This window comes from Balaenoptera borealis (genome assembly GCF_965194805.1).
Source record: "Balaenoptera borealis genome assembly, chromosome: 13".
In the NCBI taxonomy this organism is placed as follows: domain Eukaryota; kingdom Metazoa; phylum Chordata; class Mammalia; order Artiodactyla; family Balaenopteridae; genus Balaenoptera; species Balaenoptera borealis.
Window position 1 is genome coordinate 15,475,244 of NC_138870.1, and position 24,010 is coordinate 15,499,253.

Genomic DNA, 24,010 nt, shown 5'->3' on the forward strand with positions numbered 1-24,010 from the left:
GGTCTGTGGAAATGCTAGTATTACATGAAGTTTTTGCTCTGTAATGGTCTATAAACAACTTAGCACACAATAAACTTAAGAAATTAACATTTCCACAGTAAACAAGTATTGTGCAATCCCCATGATATGCTATGAAGTAAATTCACAACATGGAGTTTAAGTTAAGCATTTTGATGGATGGACTAGATACTTAAGGCACAACATGATGAAATTACAAGTTCCTTGCTTTAGTTATCAGTCCTTAACAAGACAGATAACATGTTGATTTATTAATTTCAACCAGGCAGAAAGATAGAGTAAGGGGATATTGGAAAAAAGAAATGTCAGGATTTCAGGTTATCAGATACTTATGAATAAACCAAGATATCATCAAGTACATAATAAAGAGAAAAAAGGATAGTTATCTAAACTTGGAAAGGGACTTGCTGTTCACCACGAAGACAAAGATGTATAATGTCTTTTAATCAATATATAAAGTGCTATAAATGTCATGGTTATTTTCAATTCAATTCAACACACATTTATTAAAAAAACTATTACCTACTAGACATTGTGAAAGGTACTGCAGACACACAGATAAAGAGTTAGACTAAGGGTTGCAAAAAGCTCCTAGCCAAGAAAAGAAGACAGGAAAATAAACTAATAAAATCTGAAGATGTAGAGGCAGAGCACAATTGAAATATGTACATAGAGTTACTATAGAATAAAAATATTCACTTTACCTAGGAGACAGGAAGCCTTCCTGGAGGAGAGGACAGCTGATCTGGGTTCTGAGGACAGAGGGAAGAGCCTGTGTCTTTGCAGGGGACAGAGTACAACTGGGTTAATGACTGTGGACAGAGTGGTGTCCCACCCTATAGGTCATGACCATTCAGGACCCTGTTCTAACATTTTGGCTGTGATCCTAGGTCAGAATACAACTTATCTGAGCTTTCGTCACCTTATCTGTAAAGAAATGACTGTAGTACTTCTAGAATTGTCAAGAGGTTTAGAAATATGTATATAAAAGCACATAATAAAATAATGACAGTAGATTAATAAAAATAACCATAATTCATTGAGTGCTTAATTATTAACAACTAAAATGAACACTTTTGATACATAACCGTATTTAATTTCAAGTACAACCTTGTGGTACATATTATTATTCTCATTACAGAGGTATAAACTGAGGATTAGGAAAATTAAGCAATTTCTAAAACATTATATAACATTAAATATCAATATCACCACCACCACCATAATTCCCTTAAGGATGAAACATTTCCATCTTACTGATCACTTTATTTACAGCTTCTAGCACAGTCCTTTGTTCATAGCAGGAATTCAATAAATATTCATTAAGTAAATGAATAAATGTTTGGGAAAGTCTCACCCATGTCAAATTCCAAAAGCCACACTCTTAAATTACAAAGGTAAGTAAATACTAACACTCAGAAGTTATTATTATTGAATGTTTAATGTTTGCTAACTGGAAATATAAAATGCTTTCTAAAACAACTAATAGGAAGATGAAGTTTTACTGGCAAAAACAGACAAGGGAAGGAGAAAAGTGAAGAGAAATAGTGATCAGGTAATAGAAATGGTGCCCTAAATTAAATCTGTTGGCAGAAGTGATAGCTAAAAACAGTGTGGCTCATCGGCAGTCAAGGTTCTCAGAAGCAGGGATCAAAGAAAAGGTGATCCAGCAATGAATAACCAAAAGTTAGAAATATTTGCATAGAGAAGTAAGGCAAGAAGCCTCTAGGACAATCAATATTCCACCATAAAGACAAATCAATAATAGAAGACTTCTGTAATATGTGATATGTGGAGTGGGGAGAAGGATGAAGAGGTGATAGAAATGAATTACTCTGACTTTTGGGGAGATATGATATATTACTTGAAAAAAACATACATCAGGATCTTTTTCAGTAAAATAAACTACAGGGCCTCCTCTGTACTTATTTATTTCTCTGTACCTAAAGCTATAATTATAAACATGTCTATAATAGTATGTCTGAGCCATCCAGAAATTGTGTGTGTGTGTATTTATTTTTTACCTTGGACCTGAATTTTTGAGGCAGGTATTAAGTTATATTATTTTATGTTGAATAGGTTGAGAAGTCTGAGGCACATATTATGTATTTTAGAAAGATTTATATTAAAAATTAAAATAAAAATATTCATGTTCAGAAATTTCAATTAGCATTTAAAAGAGTTCTTGTCCGGTGTCTACAAAACTCAAAAACTCAATTCACTAGACTATTGTTGGAGACCCACACTTAATACCTCTGAATATCTTGAATTCCAGGGTGACCTAGAGAAGACAGAGCCACTCTGTCTGAAAGAAATCTAGATATATTTCTTGAACTTCCAGTGTTCACCAACACCATGGAAGCATTGGATGGAACCGTTAAGTCCAGCCAAGTGAATAAGCTTAGACACAGGATAGTGCAAATCACATTTGTTTGACGTTTGAAGTCTTCTTCCAGTTCAGTCTCCAGCTCCTTTTTCCATTACAACCTTCATGCCCTAATAAGTAGGGATATTTCATTAGAGATTATATAAAAGGACTGTTTTGACCTTCCCCTCCTTGATTATATGGAGATCTCATCCAATGATTTTTTAGATATTAACATTTTCTGTATGAATAACTTATAGACTAAGCAATTGCAAATGCTTGAGAGTTATTAATGCACTCTCATTAATGACTTGGGGAATATAGGCCAACCTGGCTAACCATAGACATTGTCCTTCATCTTGGTAAGAAAACTCAGCTCAAATCCAAATCTAAATCCAAATATATTATCTTTTAAAAATAATTCTGTTGTGATTTGTTAGCTAATTTGATATACTAATATTTCATTGAAGATTTTTACCACTATGTTCGTGAGGAATATTAGCCTGCAGTTTTCTTTTCTGGTAATGTTCTTACCTGGTTTGAGTATCAAAATAATGCTGGACTCATAAAACAAGTTAGAAAGAGTTCTGTCCTTTCCAGTTCACACAAATGTTTTAAAGAATCCATCAGTGAAGCCATGGATGGGTAGAGCTTTCTTTGTTCAAAGTTTAAACTACAAATTCAATTTCTTTAATCAGTGACTCCTATTTGGGTCACTTCTCCACTTCTCCAGATTTTTACCCCCTTCCTCAATCAGCCTACTCTTTATTTTTTCTTTACTTTTATATTCAGAGTCTTCAGACAGTTATTTTTCTGCTGGCGTTGCAACCCAGTTTTTGCTGTTACCACAACACACTTTTTAAACTGGAAAACAATTTAAATAAAAGAAGACTGGAGGCAGAAGTTACATATTATTTTCTGAATTCCTATTATGAATCAAGGCCTTATACAGATTATTTCATTTACTCTACATGAAAAACCGTTTATTTATTTGTTATTATCTCCAATTTGAAGATGATGATGTGGGTTCAAAAAAATCAAATAACTTGACCAAACTCCTTCAGTAAAAAATAAAAAGAATTAGAATTTGAGCACAGGTTTCTGGCCAACAAGGTCCATCTATATTTTCACCAACAATCAGAGCCATTGGAAAACTACAATAAACGTTTCATATAATTAGTCTTTAACCACTTTCACGTTTTTCAGAATATAAGCTTAAACCAGCAGATATTCTTGAACTGATATATTTGAGAACATCTAAAGAGTTTTCAAATACTATTTGACAATAGTTTTAAAATTCTTACATAGTTTAGTAACTAATGTTTTCTCTTGAAAATAATTACTAGCACATTCCAAATAAAACCTTAACTATCCATAGTAATTTTAGGGTCATGTTGCTTCAAAGACCCCTCATTAACTTCTTTAAAAATCATATGATGGGAACAATATGGCAAAAGTGAAAATTATATAATTTTAATGATACTCATTAATACAGTGATATTTTACCCATCTGGGAGGCTGATATAAATACCAAATTCTTATAAATAAAAATCACTAATTATCACTCAAGTATTCTGAAAACAAAATTTTATAAAGGAGTTTCCTATTTTATGCAACAGATATTTAATATCTCCAGTCATGTCCAATGTTCTTTATACAACTATATTAGTATAATATCTAAAATAATAGTTAGCATTTAAATTGCATTCCCAACATGTCATATTTTCTTACTGAATTATATGACATGTCTGTAAAAGCGTTAATTTTTTTAGTGGATCTCCGTTAGTAATAATGTCTAAAACATTGTTTCTCTGTTATCAACAAACATGTCAGTGCCTAAATTGAAGAAATCACCATCAATATGTCTCAAATTCCAAAATATGACTCCTGCCCTAAAGAGAAATCTCCTTTTGTAAACAGTGTTTTTTTTCATATATTTGCTTTTAAACTATGCATCTTCTTAAAGTAAGGGTTTTTTTTTAAATTTCAAGAAAAACATTCTCATTTCCTCTTATACTCAGGTTGTCAAATACATGAAAATACATGTAATATATTTCAGGCTCAGATTCGTAAGGGCAGCACATGAGGTAGTTACTTTTAGCATCTGCTTGTTATAAAGCTCAGTGTACCCTCCAGACATACCCTTCATAATCATTGAACATGAGAAACACTGTTCATATTAAATTGGGCTGCATGAATAATACAGAAGTCATGAATTTAAATTATTACTAGTATCCAGAGGAAATGGTAGAATTTCAGGCTTTAAATAAGAACTCCACTTTATTTCTAGAAACTGAAGTTATTAAGTTGTAAATCAGTACCATGCCAGGGTTCCGAGCCTCTCCTGATCCTTGAACCACTCTAAGGTATTTCAGAAATACTGTTCTACATTCTATGTCCCCTCAAAAGACTGTTAAGTTTACTTTCACAAGATACTGAAAGCTTTTCAATGATTTGTTTTGCATTTTCTTATTTTTATAAAAAGGCAAAATAAAATATGTAGCAGGTGCTGAAATATGCCCCTGACCTAGAATATGTGAGTAGATGGATTCACAAACTACCATCAAGCACTATAATTCAGCACTGCTTCAGGGCAAACTATGCTTTTTTAATGAAGTTGCCAAATTTAAACAATTTTTTTCTCTACCTCAAATGTTCCCACTATGCTTTTTGCTACCTTGGAACCTGAACAGTACAGGATTCTGTGAGTTGTACTTATAAGAAGTCATCGGGGTCTGGAAAACATGATGTTAGAACCATTGCTTACATGGTTAACCCTGCCGGTAATGTTTTCTTCCTTCTTCTTTTCTATCTGAATTGAAATAACTGCTTAGCAGCTCAGTTCAGTGTGGGAATATGGAAAGCACTGCAGGTTTTTAAAGTCAGAGAAACCTGAGTTTTGATTATCTCTTTGTGATTTGCTTGCAGTAAGTCCAATGCAACCTTTCTCCCCCTTCCATTTCTGTGATAATGAAACATGCTGCATCAGAGAAGTGAGGGCAAGATTGTAGGAAAAATAGTGTAACAAGACAGGTGTCAATTCCCTTACAACTTCTCAGAGCATAGCCAATCAAGAAATAAACGTTTACACTATGGCTGCTTAACGGGAAAGGTGAGGTGGGGTGATGCATAAAACAAGGGTTTCAAATTAGCTCAGATACCGTTCCATAAACCCAATATGTAATAGACAAGACCTACTCCTTGCTCAGTGAACTGGACTCAACACCCCTATTCACCGCACAAGTATATATCTGACTAGTAAGAATCTTAAAACCTAAAAAAAAAAAAAAAAGAAAAAAAAAAAAAAGAAATAAACTTTTATTTTGCTTAATCCATGAATATTTAAGGTCTGAATGTTGCAGAAATTGAGATTCGATTCTAACGAGTATGCTTATGTTCTTGTATACATTATGTAGATACATACAGTACAAAAAGCTAGTCTTACACATAATAGGAAAAGACTGCAGCAATCTAATTAAAGTCACAAACAAAACAAGAATGTACCCTAGCACCACTTTGTTTTCAGTGTTGTGGTATAATCACCACTGTAATTATGTTAGAGCAATATTTCAAGGTATAAAAATTAAAGAGACAAAATATAGTTATATTTACTTGCCAGTTCTATGATTGTAATGTATAACAGTCAAGACAATAAATTGGAAATATAAGTTTAAAATATATTTTTAATTTAAAAAGATAAACATCAAAGCAAAAGCATTTATTATAGGTTAGTAAGTACTTAATGTCCAGTACTTCTAATGATAATTTGACATTTTATACATGAAATTTAATTTAGAATTATAACTCATATTTTTGTTTTCTTAAGAAACTTAATACTTCTTAAACAGAGTTCTTGAAAATTTATATTAAAAGCCTATTTAATTCTTTAGTGAGCTCGGTTTCACAAAGGAGCCATCAATTCTCATCATTCTTTGTGACAGTTAATATAGTGAAACATTACACTCAGTCAATATCACTCATGTTCTTTACAAGTGGGAATTAGAAGAATTTCAAGAAATGTTTGGTTGAATTTTCTGGCAATCTAATAAATATGCTGTCAGTTTCCAAGTAAATATTCTGGCTGGAGTATTTTACAGGAAGAAAAATTTGATTCATGGAATCATTGGCTTAAATTATACTTTATTACAAAGTATTGGGAGACTAGAGTTGTTATTTCTATATAAAAATTTAATGTAGAATTTAACTGATAGTAATATATTTCTTATACTGAAAGAACATGTATGAAAATTTCTTCTTACACATTTCTTATAAAGAATTTTATTGAGTTTGTTTTGATGATAGCAAGGTAATTACCTTATGAAAATCCAAGACAGCTATGAGAATATATAGTTTAGCTTTTACAATCTCCCACTTACTTTTGCTCCCATTTAATAGGGGACTTCAGTCTGTTTCATGGATTTTATATCAAATAAAACAGTGAATGTAATTGGTGTCATGGAAATAGCAATAATTAATAATAGTACATCTAATTCAGTTCTCAGTATAAAGTTATTTATTTCTATCTACATAGCTAAAACTAATTTAGATTCACCCAAATATAAGACTTCAGAAGATCAGTTATTTATATTTTCAATAACAGGATGAATTTCATGGGGGTACAAGTATGCTTTGATAATATAAATTCTAAAATTCCATGGCTAAAAAGTGATTTAAGGTTTATGCTTTCCTTCTTTCCCCAACCCAACCCTTCAGGCAGGTCAATATTTAACACTGTCTGTCAGTTATGTTCCTTTCTTTTTTCATTCCCATATAAACTACACATGTATACAATGGGCAATTAAAATATTCTTCTAATGTATCCGCTGTATCTTTTTCATTCCATACAAATTGCATGTCCAAACTAATCTCCATAAAACACTTCTTTAATTATATTACTCATCTACTCCAAAACTTTTAATAAATTGTCATTATCCATAGGGTGAAGTCTATACTTTTTACCGTGGTATTTAAAGCTCATTTCATTCTGCCTCTAAACTACTTTTTAGCATTATCTTTAATTACCCTCCAACATGAAGCCTTAGTCTACTCAAAATAGCAGACAGGATTTCAGTAAAACAATTCTTACTACGAAACTTTGTCACTAAACAAGTAAAAAAATCCTTCACATCGTATCAGATGCCATGTAGAAAACTAAATAGGGTAACATAATAAAGAATGAATCAAGCAATGCCAGGCGGAAACATTAGATATCTAATGAAGAGAAGTATCCATATGTAGAGTGTTTGGAACAGTCCTTGCTTCAAAGTCCATGAAAAAAATCTCCTTTTCTTTGCCTTGGTGGAGGTTCTGTTTAGTAAGACTGTCATATTAAGGTAAACAGGAACTTTTACTTTTGACAAAAGAATATTAAAAGAAATTATGGATATTTTTCTTGCTATTTCTCTAAAATGTAATCTGATCATTTATTTCTCATTGAGATTTTTATAACACTGAGTTAAAGTAAAAGGCTGTTTTAAGATTACTCTTATAATTGTCATGATCATATCTTTCATTAACATTCAATTCAACTCTAAGTATTCTGTGTACTGCAGTCCACATAACTGAAGTACTCACTCCCAGGGAACGGAAAAGATATGTTCTACTGCTATAGAAATCATAGTGAGATGCAAAAGGTTTTCAGTATCTTTGCATATGAAAGCAAAGATGACAGCATATGGTAATTTTATCTCCAGATTATTTGATACAATATTAAATCATCTATTTTGGTATTGTCCTTTTGTTCAGAACTGCAATGTATTCGTGAGCTTCACTTTCTTTATAGAAAGATTGAGTTACATATTGGAATGAAATTTTAAAATTCCTTTCCATCTGAGTGCTTTGATCCACCTCTGCAGTGACAAACACCTATTGATAAAGATGAGCTTCGGAGCACAGCCATTTGAAAAAATTAATTATTCTGAATGTTTGTTAATATTCAAGTGATTCTCTTATATGGCTGAGGTGGAGTAATATAGAAAAAGTAGAAGCTATTTATAAGAAACTGTAAAAGTATCTTGATGTAACCTTGAATACATTCATTTTTGTGAGTTGAAAATTAGGCTTGAAACATATATAATATCTCCACAAAGTCTGGAAGCACAAAGAATAGAAGCTGTTGATTTTATGCCACATGATCCAACTTACGGTTAAAGAGAAAAGAAGCAATGAATTGTGTTATAGCAGGAAGTATCTCGAATTTGAGTAAGAAGATTTGAATTTTTAGGCCTGGCACTGCCATTCTATAGCTATGTGACTTTGGTGCAAGGCCTTGAATTAATGTCTCTTTATAAGAGTCTCTAAGATTCAGCAACTCATCTGTAAAATGTGTGTGTGTGTCTATGTATGTGTATAAGCACGTGCTCGGACTTCGATTCTGGCATCAGCTCCTACATTTAAAGAGAATGGAAGTTGCCATGTCATCCTTACAAGAAAAAGCTTGACAAACTGAAAAAAAAATAACTTCTCTTAGATCCATCAGAAAACTGAGGTTGCAAGCAAACTGCCACACTGAAATCTGGAGGGACAGGTGAATGTAGAGAGTCTAGTCAAGATCTACATATCTTGAGCAGGAGCTGCTGAAATCATAAATTGATAGGAACACTTTCATGGTAAGTTTTACTGGAGACTGAGTCAAGACTAACTTGAGACTGAGAAACTCCTCTGAGCCACAATCTTAGAGGGGCCTACAAACTTTTGTTTGTCACTATGAAGATCTGAGAAAGATTTCCTGATGGTTCTGGCTGGGAGGAAATAAACAACCGTTGTGAAATATGTTCAGAACCTCCTCCATAACAAAGGATTACTTTCCAGGAAAAAGACCTTTACCAGAACCTTCTAGAATGGGGAGGAGCACCCTCTAGCTTTGCTGTCTCACCTATAGATGAAAAGAATTCAACAGAAGTCAGGACTTTTCAGTAGACTGAAAATATTACAACCAGATAATGAAGTAGGGACAAGGGAAAGAAAGTTATCCCACTGGAAGAATACTTTGAATGTCACAGCCCAGATACACAGACCCATGAAAACACTGAGATTTAATCAGAAATTATAGAATGCAAAAAGGGACAATAACAAAAGTTATAGCAGAAAAAGACTTGAAATAGTAATGGTTAAAATTTTTCTAAAATTAATGACAAACATCAAACCACAAATCCAGGAAACTTAGAGAATGCCAAACAGAATAAACACAAAAAAACTTACCCATATCATGTCATATCAGATTCAAACTGAAGAAACCAATGAAAAAGAAAAAATCTTGAAGGAAATCAGTAGTGAGGAAGGAGAAAACATCTTACCTGTAGAGGCACAAGGATAAGAACTTCAGTGGATTTCTATCTGAAACCATACAGTAAAGAGGAGAGTAACATAAAATATTTAAAATATTGAAAAGGAAAAAGCAAAAGCCACCAACCTAGAATTATATATCCAGTAGAATTATCCTTCACAAGGAATGAAAGATAAAGACTTTCTTAGACAAACAAAAACTGATGTATTCAATGCCCATGGATGTGCCTTTCAAGGAATGTTAAAAAAAAGTTTTTTAGGAAGAAAGAAATGATAACAGGATTCTCATTAAAAAAAAGGAAGAGTGTCAGAGAAGGAATAAGTAAAGATAAACCCTTTTGTTTTTCTTATTCTTAATTTAAATGATAACTTTTTATAATAATAACAATAATAATGTATTGTGTGATTATAGCATATGAAAAAACAAGTGTGTGACAGCAATATCACAAGAAATGGGATGGTAAAATTGGGAATGCTCTGATATAAGGTACCTGCATCACATGGATGGCAGTACAATGTTATTTGAAGGTGGACTAGACTAGCTTAAAATATTTATTGTAAACTCTAGGGCAACGATTAAATATTTTTAACTAAATTGATACACTAAGAGAGGAGATATAGTAAGGTCATATAAATTGCTCAATTAAAACCAGAAAAGACAGAATATGAGAAGGCGCAAAAGAAACAAAGAACAAATGCAGCATACAGAAAATAGTTACAAAAATGGTGGATGTTAATCTAACTATACAGATGATCAGTTTAAATTGGAATGATCTAAATGCACCAATTAAAAGGCAGAGAATATCAGAATAGATTTAAGAGCCAAACTATACATTGTCTACAAGAAATCCACTTAAAATAAAAGACTCAAACAGAAAATAAAGGGAAAGAGAGAAGATATACAGTGCTAGCACTAATCAAAAGAAAGCTGGAGTAGCAATATTAATTTCAGACGAAGCAGACTTCAGGATAAAAAGGAACATTATATAATGACAAAGGGGTCAATTCTAAAAGAAGACATGTTAATCTTAAATGTGTATGCACCTAACAACAGAGCATCAAAGAGTATGTGAAGCAAAAACCAACATAACTGAAAGGAGAAATAGATAAATACACTATTATAGTTGGAGTCTTCAAAATATCTCTGTCAGTAATAGATAGATCAAACTTGCAGAAAATCAGTACATGACAGATAGATAGATAGATAGATAGATAGATAGATAGATAGATAGATAGATAGATAGATGGATAGTAAGGATAACTGCTACAGTAGTCAGGCCACTTACTAGTTTTATTGATACTATGTGATCTTATATTATCTAAATCCAGTACTGCATTCATATAATTGGAATAATAGTAGTCCCTAAGGACTCATAGGGTTGTTTGAGGGTTAAATAGATTTTTATTTTTTATTGCAGGTGAACTACTTATCAGAGTGTTTGACATATAGTAAATTCACAATGAAATATAACATCATTATTTTACATTTGGATATTAATTTTGGATTAGACTTCTTTATAAATGTTTCCTTAAAACTCATAAAATTCATGAAGCTGTCAGAATGAATTTCTTATTTTTGTACTGCCTGAATAATGTAGTATTCTCACAATATTTTATATTGACAAAATAAGTATATTTTGATAAATACTATAACAATCAAATAATCTGCTTTTAGTAATGTCTACAATGCCTGAAGGTGAAGTAAAAAGCATTGTATATCACTAGATAAATATAACAGTCAACAAGTTGTATTTACTGTTCAGCTGTTAGAGAAATATATTGATTTAGATCTTTTTTCTCCTAAATGCCTTAGTAAACTTTCTTAAGAATAGCAAATTCCATTCACTCTCTCTCAAATCTACCATTTCAAATTATTCATTTGCCTCTCATTTTCTGGCATCATAATGCATAATTTCTTTATACTTTCCCTTGCAATTCTGACAGGCACATCAGGATTTTTGTTCAAGATCAAGAATAAAAGGCTAAGAAATGTCATTATAGAGTCAGAGCCCATACAAAAGAATGTAGAAAGGAGTAAGCTTGTGGATGATGGAAATGCCAGTGGGATTTTTGTCTGTGGGATTTTTGTCTATGACCCAGAATTCTCAAGAAGAAGAATCAAATATTACTTGCCTTTCAAAACTGTTTTCTCCTTTGGGAAGAAAAACAAACCATGTAAATAAAGAGTTCAGTGATTTTCATCTTTATTAGTAAATTAAAATGGACAATTTCTATTTTCAACTATATTGAAGAATTGTAATAATGTTATTGAATAGTTACATTTCTGAATAGACATTAGGAGATGTTTGAAATACTATATATTTTATTCCAATGACTGACGCTTTCTCTGCCTGGGAAAGGTGTCTTGACACAAAGTCAAACTATAATGTAAATTTTACAACCAAAAGAATTTTTAGAGTTCTACTAGGCACACAAAACAATACATATTAATAAGAATATAACATTGACAAAATAGGTAGTGATTTTTGAGCTGAGAGTAGAATTTCTGAGTAAAAAATATGTGCATTTTTCAAATTTACCAGATATTACCAAATTACTTACCAAGTTGTGCTGATTACACTCCCATTGTCGTGGTTTAGAAATGTTTGTTTCTCCACAAAAAAACAAAAGCTTGATGTTAGCAAATATTTTCATTTTTCCATTCTAATAAGTGTAAAATAGCACCTTATTATTGTTTGATTTTGCACTTCCCCAAATATTATAAATGATATAATTAAACATGTATTTATATAATTTATTTATATGGTTCACTAGGATCTTCTATTACATATTTTGCTCACTTTTCTATTCTGTTGTTAATTTTTCCTTAATAATTTAGAAACATTGATTACTAGTCCTCTGTCAAATATAATTGTTGTGATTATTTTCTCCCAGTCTGTGGTTTTTCATTAATTTTTATTATATATTTTATAAAAACATTTGTTGATATAGTCAAATTATCACAAATTTTATTTTAGGTTTTATGACTTTGAGTCTAGTTTAAGAAATGCTTAACTACCAGAAGGTCATTTATTTTCTTCTAAAAATTTTAAAACTTTGTTTTTATCATTTAGCTCTTTTATCCATCAGGAATTGTTTTTTGTATATTTGCTATGAGGTAGGATTTTAACATTCTTTTCCACATAGAAAAACATTTCCTGCACCATTGAAGAATCCATCCTTTCTGCACTGATCAGCAGTGCTTCTTAGTTCATGGGATTAAAGTTCCATTTGTCCATGGGTCTATTTCTGAGGTTTCACTAATTAAATTGTTCTAGCAAACATTTCCCTGTGCCAACACCAGCCTACCTGATTTGATATAGCTTTAGAGTATATCTTGATATCTAAATATCAAACCATTCCTCAAATGCTGGATATATTTCATTTATCCTTCCACTACCACTCTCCACCCTTTTCTGCCCTATTCTATGCTTTTCATACAAATGCATATTGGATTTGTTTTTTCAATTAGCAGACTCATTTGTTAGAATGGTTTTGAATTTACAGAAAAGTTACTAGATAGTACAGTACAGAGTTCCCATATATTGCCCTCAGTTTCACTTATTAATAATGTTTTCATACAGTTTCACCTATTACTAATGTTTTCATTAATATGGTATATTTTTATGTTTAATTAACCCAATATTAATACATTATTGTTAACTAAATTCCATAGTTAGCATTAAGGTTCACTCTTTGTGTTATAAAGTTCTATGCGTTTTGACAAATGCATAATGTCATGTATCCACCATACAGTATCATACAGAATAGTTCCATTGTTCTAAAAACCCCCTGTGCTCCACCTATTCCAACCCTCCTCATAGCCCTGAGCCCCTCGAAGCCATTGTTGTTTTTTTATTGTCCCTAGAGTTTTCCCTTTTTCAGAATGTCACACAGCGGGAATCATACAGTAGCTTTTACAGACTAGCTTCTATCACTTAGCAGTACACATTTAAGGTTCATCTATTTATTTTGTGTGGCTTTATAGTTAATTGTTTAAATCACTGAAAGCATTCCGTTGTATAAATAGAACACAGTATGTTTAGTCACTTACTGAAGGATATTTTGGTTGCTTTCAGTTTGGGGCAATTGTGTCGACAGGTTTTTGTGTCGACAGTTTTCAACTCAACTGAGTAAATAACCTAAGCAGAATGACTGCTGGATCATACAGCAAGACTACGTTTAGCTTTGTAAGTAACTGCCAAAATGTCTTCCAATGTGCCTGTACCATTTTACATTACTACTGGCAATGAATGAGAATTCCTATGGTTCTGCATTCTTGCCAACACTGGGTATTTTTCAGGTTTGGTGGGGTTTTTTTGTTTGTTTGTTTTTTTGAATTTTGGCTATTGTAATAAGTGTGTAGTATTGTGGTATCTCGATGTTGTTTTAACTTGCAATTCTTTAATGACATATAATTTTAAACATATTTTCATATGCTTACAAGCCATCTGTGTATCTTTGAAGAGGTGTCTTTTCCGATTCTTGACCATTTTTTAATTGGGTTGTTTGTTTTATTATTGTGGAGTTTTAACAGTACTTTGTATATTTTGAATACCAATACATTAACAGCTATGTGTTTTGCAAATATTTTCTACCAGTCTGTGTCTTGTTTTTCCATTCTCTTAGCAGTGTCCTTCAGACAGAAGTTTTTAATTTTAATTTTTTTAACTTGTCAATTTTTTCTTCTGTGGCTAGTGCTTCTGGTGTTATATCTAAAAAATCATCACCAAAGCCAAGGCCACTTAGATTTTTTCTATGTCATCTTCTAGAAGTTTTATGGTTTTGCATTTTACACTTAGGTTTACAATCCATTTTGAATTAATTTTTGTGAAGGTGTAAAATCTGTGACTAGCTTCATCTGTTTGCATTTTGCATTCCCACCTTTGCAATATATAGTTTTAATGGTTTGTATAGAAAAGACATTATCAGTTCTTTGAAGCTTTCGTAAATTTAACCTGTAAAGTTGCCTGGTTCTGTTGCCTTTGGGGTTAAGCAGTTTATCTTGATTAATAATTAAAATTTTTAGTGCTTAGGAGACTTTAAATCTCTCTTTTCTTGAAATAATTTTGGTTATTAATTTTAGTAATAGATACGTTTCATTGCATAGAATTTTTCAAATTTATTGACGTGAACTTTTTCATTATATATATATATATATATATATATATATATATATATATATATATATATATATATATATACACTTGATCTCTATCATATCCTTTGTAAAGAATCAGCTTTGGTTTTGGTCATCATTTTATGTATGTTGTGTATTTCACTATATTATATTTTATTAATTTCTGTCATCTTTATCATGTTCACGCTTGTGTTTTCTTTAGGCTACAGTCTTGTCCTTTTACGTTTCCTGCATTAGATTCTTAGTCATGAAATTTCAGTTTTTCTTGATTTAAAACACAATTGAAATTATGGAGGGAAATGTTCCAAAATATTGCCATGCCTTTAATACATTCAACCGTTCAGTTTTATTTTGTAATGTCCATTAATTTTTTTTTCCCTCAAAGCCATGGTATTTTTTTTCAAGGCATTTTAAATTTTACAACATATGCAGTTGACCCTTGAACAATGTTGGGGTAGGGATACCAACTCCCCACACAGTTGAAAACTGCATATAACTTTATAGTTGGCTCTCTGTACCTGTGGTTCTGCATCCGTGGATTCAACCAACCATGGATCATGTAGTACTACAGTATGTATTTATTGACAAAAAAACTGGATATAAATGGACCAGTGCAGTTCAAACCCATGTTGTTCAAGGGTCAACTGTAGGGATTTTGTTTTACTATAGTCATTATTCTTGCATGTCTCACTTAACTGCATTATGTCAAAAAATGAGGTCTCTCTAATATTTATTTTTAAATTTCTAGAGACATAATTGTGAAAATGTGCATGTTCTTTTTTGTAAATATATTTTTACGTAAAAATAAATGTATTTTTCATTAAAAATAAATGTATATTAGGCTTTAGGGATTAATATATTTCTATTAGATGAGTCTGTCAAAACTTTATTCATAACTTCTGTATTTTTATTAGAAATATACTGAAATCTCGCCAATGACTCTGGATTTAAGAATTTCTCTATTATTTTTTTAGTTTTGTCTTATAAATGTCAAAGCCAAGTTATTAGGTGCAAGCAAATTCAATAGTACTATATCTTCTTTGTATATTCATTGATTACTAAATTGTATTTTCTTTATCATCTTATTTGTCTGATAGAAATACTGCAACATCAGGTATTTTTGGCTAATATTTTTCTGTTTACCCTCTCCTTCAACTTGGATTCATTTTCTTCATGCTCAATTAACATCTTTACTAGTTCTTTCTGTGAGAGTCTAAGAGGAGAAAACTTGCCTACTATTTTATGACTCCCAAATGCCTTTATTTTTCTGTCTAATGGATGACAGTTTAGCTATCATAAAATACTAAGTTGTCTAAGTTTCTTAGAACTTAGACAATATCCTGGTAAAGTATTCTGGTATTTATTGTTGTTAATGAGACAAAATCTTTTAATCAAGTTGTCATACTTTTGAAGAAAATGTCATTTCTCTTTGACATATTTTAAAATTTTCATTTCACCTTTAGTATTTTACAATTTCACTCTGATTTGCTGAGTATGGCTTTACTTTAGTTTAATTGGCTTAGTACACAGAGTATACATTTGATTTGGGGACTCATAACTTCCTTCAATTGTGGAAGATTCTAAATTGTTGTCCACTTATATATTTCTTTTTCTCATTTTCTTCTTCTGCAATACCCTGTGTTTAGTGTACTAAATATTCACAACATTCACAATATTCTGTGGAAGGCTTATTTATCTCTACCACATTATAGTCAGGCTTGCCCATGGGACTTGCTTTGGCCAACAACATTTAAGTGGGAGTGTGGCATGTGCCACATTCTGAGCAGATGCATTAAGAGCAATGACATGGTGGCATCGTGCTTTCATGGACATGTTCTGTGAATGAGAACTCAACATTTGTTATTTTTAATGCATTTCAGTCATTTTTACTTAGGTATGTATTAACAGAATCTGCTTTATAAAAACCTATGAAAACAAACATCAAATTTCTCAGTCTACCCTCTTTTAAACATTCTATTTATATTTTTGATTTTTTCCCCCCTCTGGGAGTATTTCTCAATACTTACTAATGTTTCAGTGAAAGCTTCTCTAAGAAACTGATGGCTTATTTCAAGTCTTTAACTGAAAAGTATTTAATCGATCAGCTATTTTCAGAAGTGAGGCATGCCTAAGGAAACTATGAATGATGAAACACTCAGTGAGCAGTAATAGTGGGAAACATAATTTGAGGCCTAAACAAAGGAAGAGAACAGTTTTAGGAAACAGAAAGTGCTGATGCTGTAAAAGAAGGTAAGGTCTGTAGGAACTATAAGCACAGTCATAGAGAAATGCAGGCATTGCCAGGACTGTCATGAGGCTTAGAAAGAGGAGAGAAAAAAAATTCCCACTTTGTCTATCCTAATAGCTTACATTCTACTGCCAGAGACTCCTTGTGTCTAGGCCCAACTAGAAGTTAAAATGGAAGAAGCCCAGATGATGCAGTCCACAGAATTCAGTCTGTAAGAGCACAGAATATGGCACAAAATGGCAGGTTTGGGGGAAGAGGAAAAGGAAGAATAATCAAAACACTTTTTAAACCACAAATTTCTCTGTTTCCCTAAGTTCAATAAAGAAGTTATCTCATCTATGGGCATTTTCATTTCATTTTCTTTTTTATTGGATGACATTTTAGGTTGCAAGGAACAGAAGCTGAGTCTGCATAACGACTATTATTAAAAGAATGAGTAGACTTTAAATCTGGCTGTTAGAGAATAACTTGTGTAAAAATAACCCGTCTGCCAAAACAACTCTAAAAACAATAAAACACCTATTTGAAGGCTTTGTAGATTAGCCAACACAGTCAGAACTCCAGGGCCTGTAATCCTCGAGAGAAAGGAAATGTGTGGATATGAGCTCCGTGTTCACCTTTGTTTCTAACTTGAGGGCATTTGCCAATTGTCAGTGAAGGACAATACAGCATGAACAGAAAGGCCCAGTCCCACTGAGCTAAGGAAGCAGAGATATGAAATCTAGGATTTCCAAACAGATGAAAATGAAGGTGAGGAAACTGCTGAAAAGTAAATCCAAAAATTTGCATGAAATTTTATTTAGAAAAGTTTGGATGCCAAAGCTGCTCAGGGGAAGGACATGTCTCAAAAAACAAACAGATACACACACACAAAAAATACCAGAAAGCAGCAGCTGAAATGCTAAAGAGCTGAGAAGTTTTCCGAAGATTTACAGTTCCGGGAAAACAGAAGTTGAAGTTCAAGAGGCTCTGGTAAAGACCTCAGGCTTTCAGCAGAGATTCTTGAAGGTTTATGATCCCTTCCTATGATATAGTAAGAGGTAACCAATATCACTTATGTGGTAATTTTGTCAAAAATATTTGAACTAAATCAAGCCATAAACATACTTATTAATATGACAAGACAAAAGGCTTGGAATCTTCAATGAATCAGATATGAAGAATGGCAGGAAACCTAGAATTTTTACAGATGAGAAAAACTGAAGGGACATAACCAATGATAATTCATCAATCTTGACAGAATCCTCAGCAGGGTAAAACAAACCCTTAACAGACATTTTTGCTACAACTGAGGAAATTTTGCATGTTGCATCATGATTTTGAATTAATGCTAATTTTCTTAAGTGTAATATTATTGTGGTTGGGTAGGAAAATGTCCTTGTCTTGGATGATTCATGCTGAAGTAGTTAGGAGTGAAATGTCTTGATGTTTGCAGCATCCATTTGGACAGAGAAAGGGGAAAATGGAGCAGATGGATAGGATTTTAGTAATTGGTCAACATTGGTGATGATACCACAGGTTTAAATTTTACTCTTCATTCAACTTTTCTGACCTTTTGAAAATTTTCAAAATAAAGGACAAACTTTTAAAAATGTCAAAGCCAACCTCTAAATTAAAGCATGTTTTATTTTTGAAAGCTGGTTTCTCACTTAAGTGAATTTGACACAGGTCCAAACTAATTATCAAAGCCTGAGCCTTTTGAGGGGTACCATTAACTGAAATTCAGAGCTGAGATACTAACTATTCAGAGTGAAGTGGCTATCTTATGAGCAACTTGCTTTTTTCACAAAGTCTGACCCATATTATTTTGAGTGTTTTTCTTTCTTGATTGAAAACACCAAGGTTTTATTTAATTGTATAAATTATGCCCTTGGCTTTAGAAACTCTAACAAAATAGATGCAAAAAATTAATTACAATATTGTCAGAATCAACCATTAAACAGCAGGATACAAGCATCATAAAATTAGCATTTTCATCTAATCATTCTAGTGTCATCTGCTAATTTCAAATAGACCCTATAAACAGACATTATTTTTCAAAGCATCCTTACACAAACCCTTAATTCATATTGAACCTTTGGAGTGACAACACTTGGAGTCAGTCAAAGTTCTGAAAGAGATGATCCTTACTTTTCAAAAAGAAATCAGGAGAATCATGGTTTATTTACTTTCAATCCATATTCACAAAGAAGGTGAATACTATGCAAAACAGATGTTATGTGCCTTAATTCTTATGACTGGGAATGCTTCCAAAGACTAACAACTCAAATTGCTCAATATAGAACTCCTTTAGTGAAATCTTGTTAGAATGTATTTCTTTTCTTTCTTCTCATTCCATTCTCACAAGTATTAAATAAAATGTTTTTGTTATACTAAGAAATGTGTTCAGTTTTCCACCTTTTGTGATGGTGTAGGTTGAATTTTCCTGACAATCTCTCAAATATTCCTTTCCCTAATATGCAGCCTACAAAAAGAGTTTCATCACTTCTTTGTAACCACAATGTCTATCATTTTAGTGGGCGTTTAATAAACATGTGTTATTAAAAATGAATTCTGTACCTGAAATAATTTTCTTAATATATTGTACCTCTTTTAACTTCCGTATGGGCAAAATTTCTCTTGATTTGTTCATGATTCTTTCAATCTCTCCTTCAACAAATATGTATTGAAAATCTGCTACATGTTAGATCCTATGTTAGCATCTGGATTTACAAAAATCATAAAGGCATGTTATCTGCACTTTAGGGGATCTTAAATCTGTGGGGGAGAAAAACATGAAAATACAATCTTATAATAGCAATAAAGAAATTATCTGCAAAGTCACAAGACCAAAATGATAAGTGATAATACGTTTGTCCTCATTCCAAATGGTTGATTCCTCTTCTTTTGTATAAGAAGAGAAATATATACTAAGGCAAGAGCAGACAGACCCTTAAAATATACAGCTCTTAATTATTAGAGATCAATCAATGTTTGTTACTCAAGATAAATAGTAGAGCTAGAGATAGTTGATGAGAAAATAAGAATCCAGAAAAAAAGATTATTGCAATCCATCATTTAATAATCTACACTTATCTCAATCTTAGTTAATTTGTTCCTGTTTTTGTCACAGTTTATTAATAGAAATTTCTGTTGAACATTGTGTTGGAAACTACTGAGTTCCTTTAATCCTTGCATTTTCTTGAAAAGTAGATTTTTTTTCTATTTTATTTAACCCTGCCAATATTACTGTACTAGTGAGTTCAGGTGTAAAGCAGAGATCTCTGATCATAAAAGTTGTTTAGGACCTGTGAAAACATCAAGTATTCTCATCATAAAGACATACCTCTAGTAGAATAAATAATTGTGAATGTAACATTTACATGAACTGGATACTCAGAAGAGCATATTTAAAAGCTTGGATTAAGAGGAAATTCTTTGGGCTGAAATATTGGGTTGTAGGAGAGAGCTCTGCTATTACAAAACTTTAAGCATTTGAAGAAAGAAAATCGATCATGATTATTAAAGATTCTATGGGAAGGCAGGTGCTCAACTTCTGTCATTGCCTCTAGAATTTTTTTTCTTGTCTCAGAGAATGAAGTATCCATAACTCATCTGAGGACAATCTTCACCTGTGTTTGGAATTCCATCACCACCTGCCACCTCAGGGACCTTAATTCTAGTAGTTTAAAAGTCAAATAATGATCACGGTGAAATCTACTCTCTTGATCAGGATTTTTTCAAGAACTAAGACCCATGAATCCATACTTCCTATTTGACAATTCTAATTGTATATCCTACAGTCACCTAAATTTAAATTATTTGAGTAAGAATCAGTAGTTGCAAGCCACAGAAGCTGACTCTAGGTCATTAAAATGTCCAACAAATTTTTTGAGAGGGCCAAAGGACCTGGATTGAGACTAAACACCCAGAAATAGTTACGAAAACAGTGGTGTAGAATGATTCCTCTGCCAACACAGCTGAGCACTAAACACCAGCCAGTTTTTTTTTTGCACCAGGCAATTGACCTTGCAAGTTTACCCTATATGACGACTACTACTATTACTACTATTATTACTGCTGCTGTTAGTGTTGCTGCTACTACCAGCACTTGAGAGAGGGAAGAGAGACAAGGAGAGAGAGAGATCAACCCCACCACTAACCAGCTTGTGTCACCAGTTTTAGAATCAAAGTCCATTGCAAGAAATCGTTGGAGCCAAGGTCACATGTCTGCGTCCTGGTTCATTGAAGCTGGGAAAGTGTCTACTCCAATGTCCAAAGCCGAATTCATTATCTTTCCTCCTATTTTCACCCTATATTTTATTTCTTTACATGCCGTCACCTTGCAGTCACTCACTTAAGCTACACTTGGAACCCATCTTTGAATCCTTACTCCCCTGTTTCCAGTCATTCCTGGTTGTATATGTCAATCTTCTTAATATCTGTCAAATCTATCTTCTTTTCTACATCACCACTGTTGTCTTAATTCAGGTCCTCATAATTTCTTATTTGAATTATTGCAAAAACTTATTAGCTTGTCTCCCTGTTTAGTTATCCTCAGCAATTGGCTCTCCACATGATCAGAATTCTCTTTCTAAAACGAAAATCTTTTCAAGTCTCTCACATGTTCCAATCCTTTAGTTTCTCTACTAGCCTTTAAGACAGAGACTGAAGTAACTAGGATGTCTATATTCAAAGCCATTGCTACCTGGCTCCTACTTGTCTCTTCAACCCTGTTACTAACCTAGTGCATCCAAACCACCACCACCAACAATTTCAGTACCATTTTCATCATCATTACCATTACAGCCATACATTAGTTAAACACATATGGGAGTACATACAGTTTTATTACCATTATAGGAAAACTATCACAAAGAAGTTTGAAGCTAGATTTAGATTTTTTTAAATGACAAAGTTAAAAATAATAATCACAATTAAATAATTCAGATAACTGTCTATGTCTTAATTCGTTTCTAGAAGGTTAGTGGCTGTAGAAGCCTCAAGCAATGAGCTGGAAAATCCAGAAAAAAAAAATTCTGATTTACTTTGATAGGGGGTTAGGCTCAGTATATGTTTTCCATTTTATGTTTGTTTTACTTTTAAATAGAAATTATCAATAAAATAATCTGGCATCCAATCTTGATGAATATAAACTTGAAACTTAAAGCTTCACTAATAAATATGAGAAAATAGTACTGTGGATGGTTTTCTTACATAGAGAACAAATTAAAGGTTAGGGGTCAAAGACACAAAATTTGGAGTTCCAGATTCACTATTTACCAATAATCTTAGAACATTAACTTTCTTGGAGCCTCAACTCTCAGAAAGTTACATAACAATGCCTGCCTCAAAGAATAAGATCATGAAAGCATGCTCTATAGTGTTAGACTAATAGTAGAAGCTCAGTAATTGTTAGTTTCCCTATTTTCTATATGTGTCTAGGCATGAAAATTTAATGTGGATGTAATTATAATAATGATAATAATAGTAATCAATATTATTGAACATTTCCCTTGTGCCATTAATCTAAGACCTTTATGCATATGATCTAATTTAATCCTCAATAACATTTCAAAGGTTGAATCAAGGAAAGGACTAGTTACAAATGATCTTTTAAATATATTAGAAGTTTATGTTATTTTCTTATGTGTAGTCACAAAATTATAAACTAATTTTGGAAAACTAATTCTGTTCAGTAAAATCAATTTCCAGTTTGTATATAAATTCACCTCCAATTGTAATATGATAGACATACCTATACATTTTTAAGGTGTGGTTCTTATTAGGTAACATGATGTTTCTCCCATCCAGAACATAGGCCAAGACAGACAAATCTCTTTGTAGTCTTATTTTGTAGGCAGGTAGATTTATTCTCATAGTCCTTTTCAATGAGGGAGGTCTGGAAGATCCTAGCTTTATGTAGTGGTCTCAGTTTCAAATTCACCCATCGTTCACAATTAAGAACTAAGACTCTTGATTACTTAAAGAGACCAACAACCTCAGGCTGACAAGTTTAAGAGGCTAGGGCTATAATTCTGCTTTCCAAGTTTTTTTCTTTTCTTTTTCTCTATTGTCTATTTTTTTTCTTTTTTTCTTTTTTTTGTCATATGTGTTACATGTTTTCCTTCACTGGTATCTCCTAGCTTTTCATTTTTTTTTATAGTGTAATATTTTATTGAGGTATAATTGATATATAATGTTATATTAGATTTGGGTACAACATATTGATTCAATATTTGTATATATTAAACAATGATTATCACAATAAGTTTAGTTAATATCCATCACCATATACTGTAACAAAAATATTTTCTTGTGATGAGAACTTTTAAGATTTACTCTTAGAAACTTCCAAATATTTGATATAACATTATTAACTATATTCATCATGCTATACATTACATTCCCATGACTTATTTTACAACGGAAAGTTTGTACCTTATGACCCCCTTTACCCATTTTGTCCACCCTACATCCCCTAGTAATCACCAATATGTTCTTTGTATCTGTGAGCTTATTTCACTTAGCATAATGACTTCAAGGTCCAAACAGGTTGGCACAAATGGCAACAGCAAGATTTTATTTTTTCTTATGACCGAAATATATATATATATATATATATATATATAATATGTCTTCTTTATCTATCCATTCATCAATAATTGATGGTCAATTAGATTGTTTTCATATCTTGGCTATTACAAATAATGCTCTAATAAACATGGCTGTGGTTATATCTTTTTGAGTTAGTATTTGGATAGATACCCAGAAGTGGAATTGCTGGATCATATTGTAGTTCTATTTTTAATCATTTGAGAAACCTCCATACTGTTTTCCATAGTGACTGCACCAATTTATATTCCCATCAACAGGGCAGAAGTGTTCCCTTTTCTCCTCATCCTCTTGAACACTTGGTATTTCTTGTCCTTTTGATTATAGTCATTCTAACAAATGAAGGAGACATTTCATTGTG

At 32.2% G+C, this 24,010-nt stretch overlaps 1 protein-coding gene across 5 annotated transcripts in view; it reads right to left on the minus strand.

Annotated features, from left to right (window-relative positions):
* Positions 1-24,010, minus strand: part of RERGL (RERG like) — a 167,857-nt gene that overhangs the window by 67,620 nt on the left and 76,227 nt on the right. Inside the window, exon 1 of one of the 5 annotated variants that reach the window (XM_082352019.1) lies at positions 723-5,465. The exons of the other annotated variants lie outside the window; for them this stretch is intronic. The gene's annotated coding sequence lies outside the window, so the exon portion shown is untranslated. Of the gene's footprint in view, positions 1-722; positions 5,466-24,010 lie in introns of those variants that run through there. 5 annotated transcript variants of the gene reach the window in all.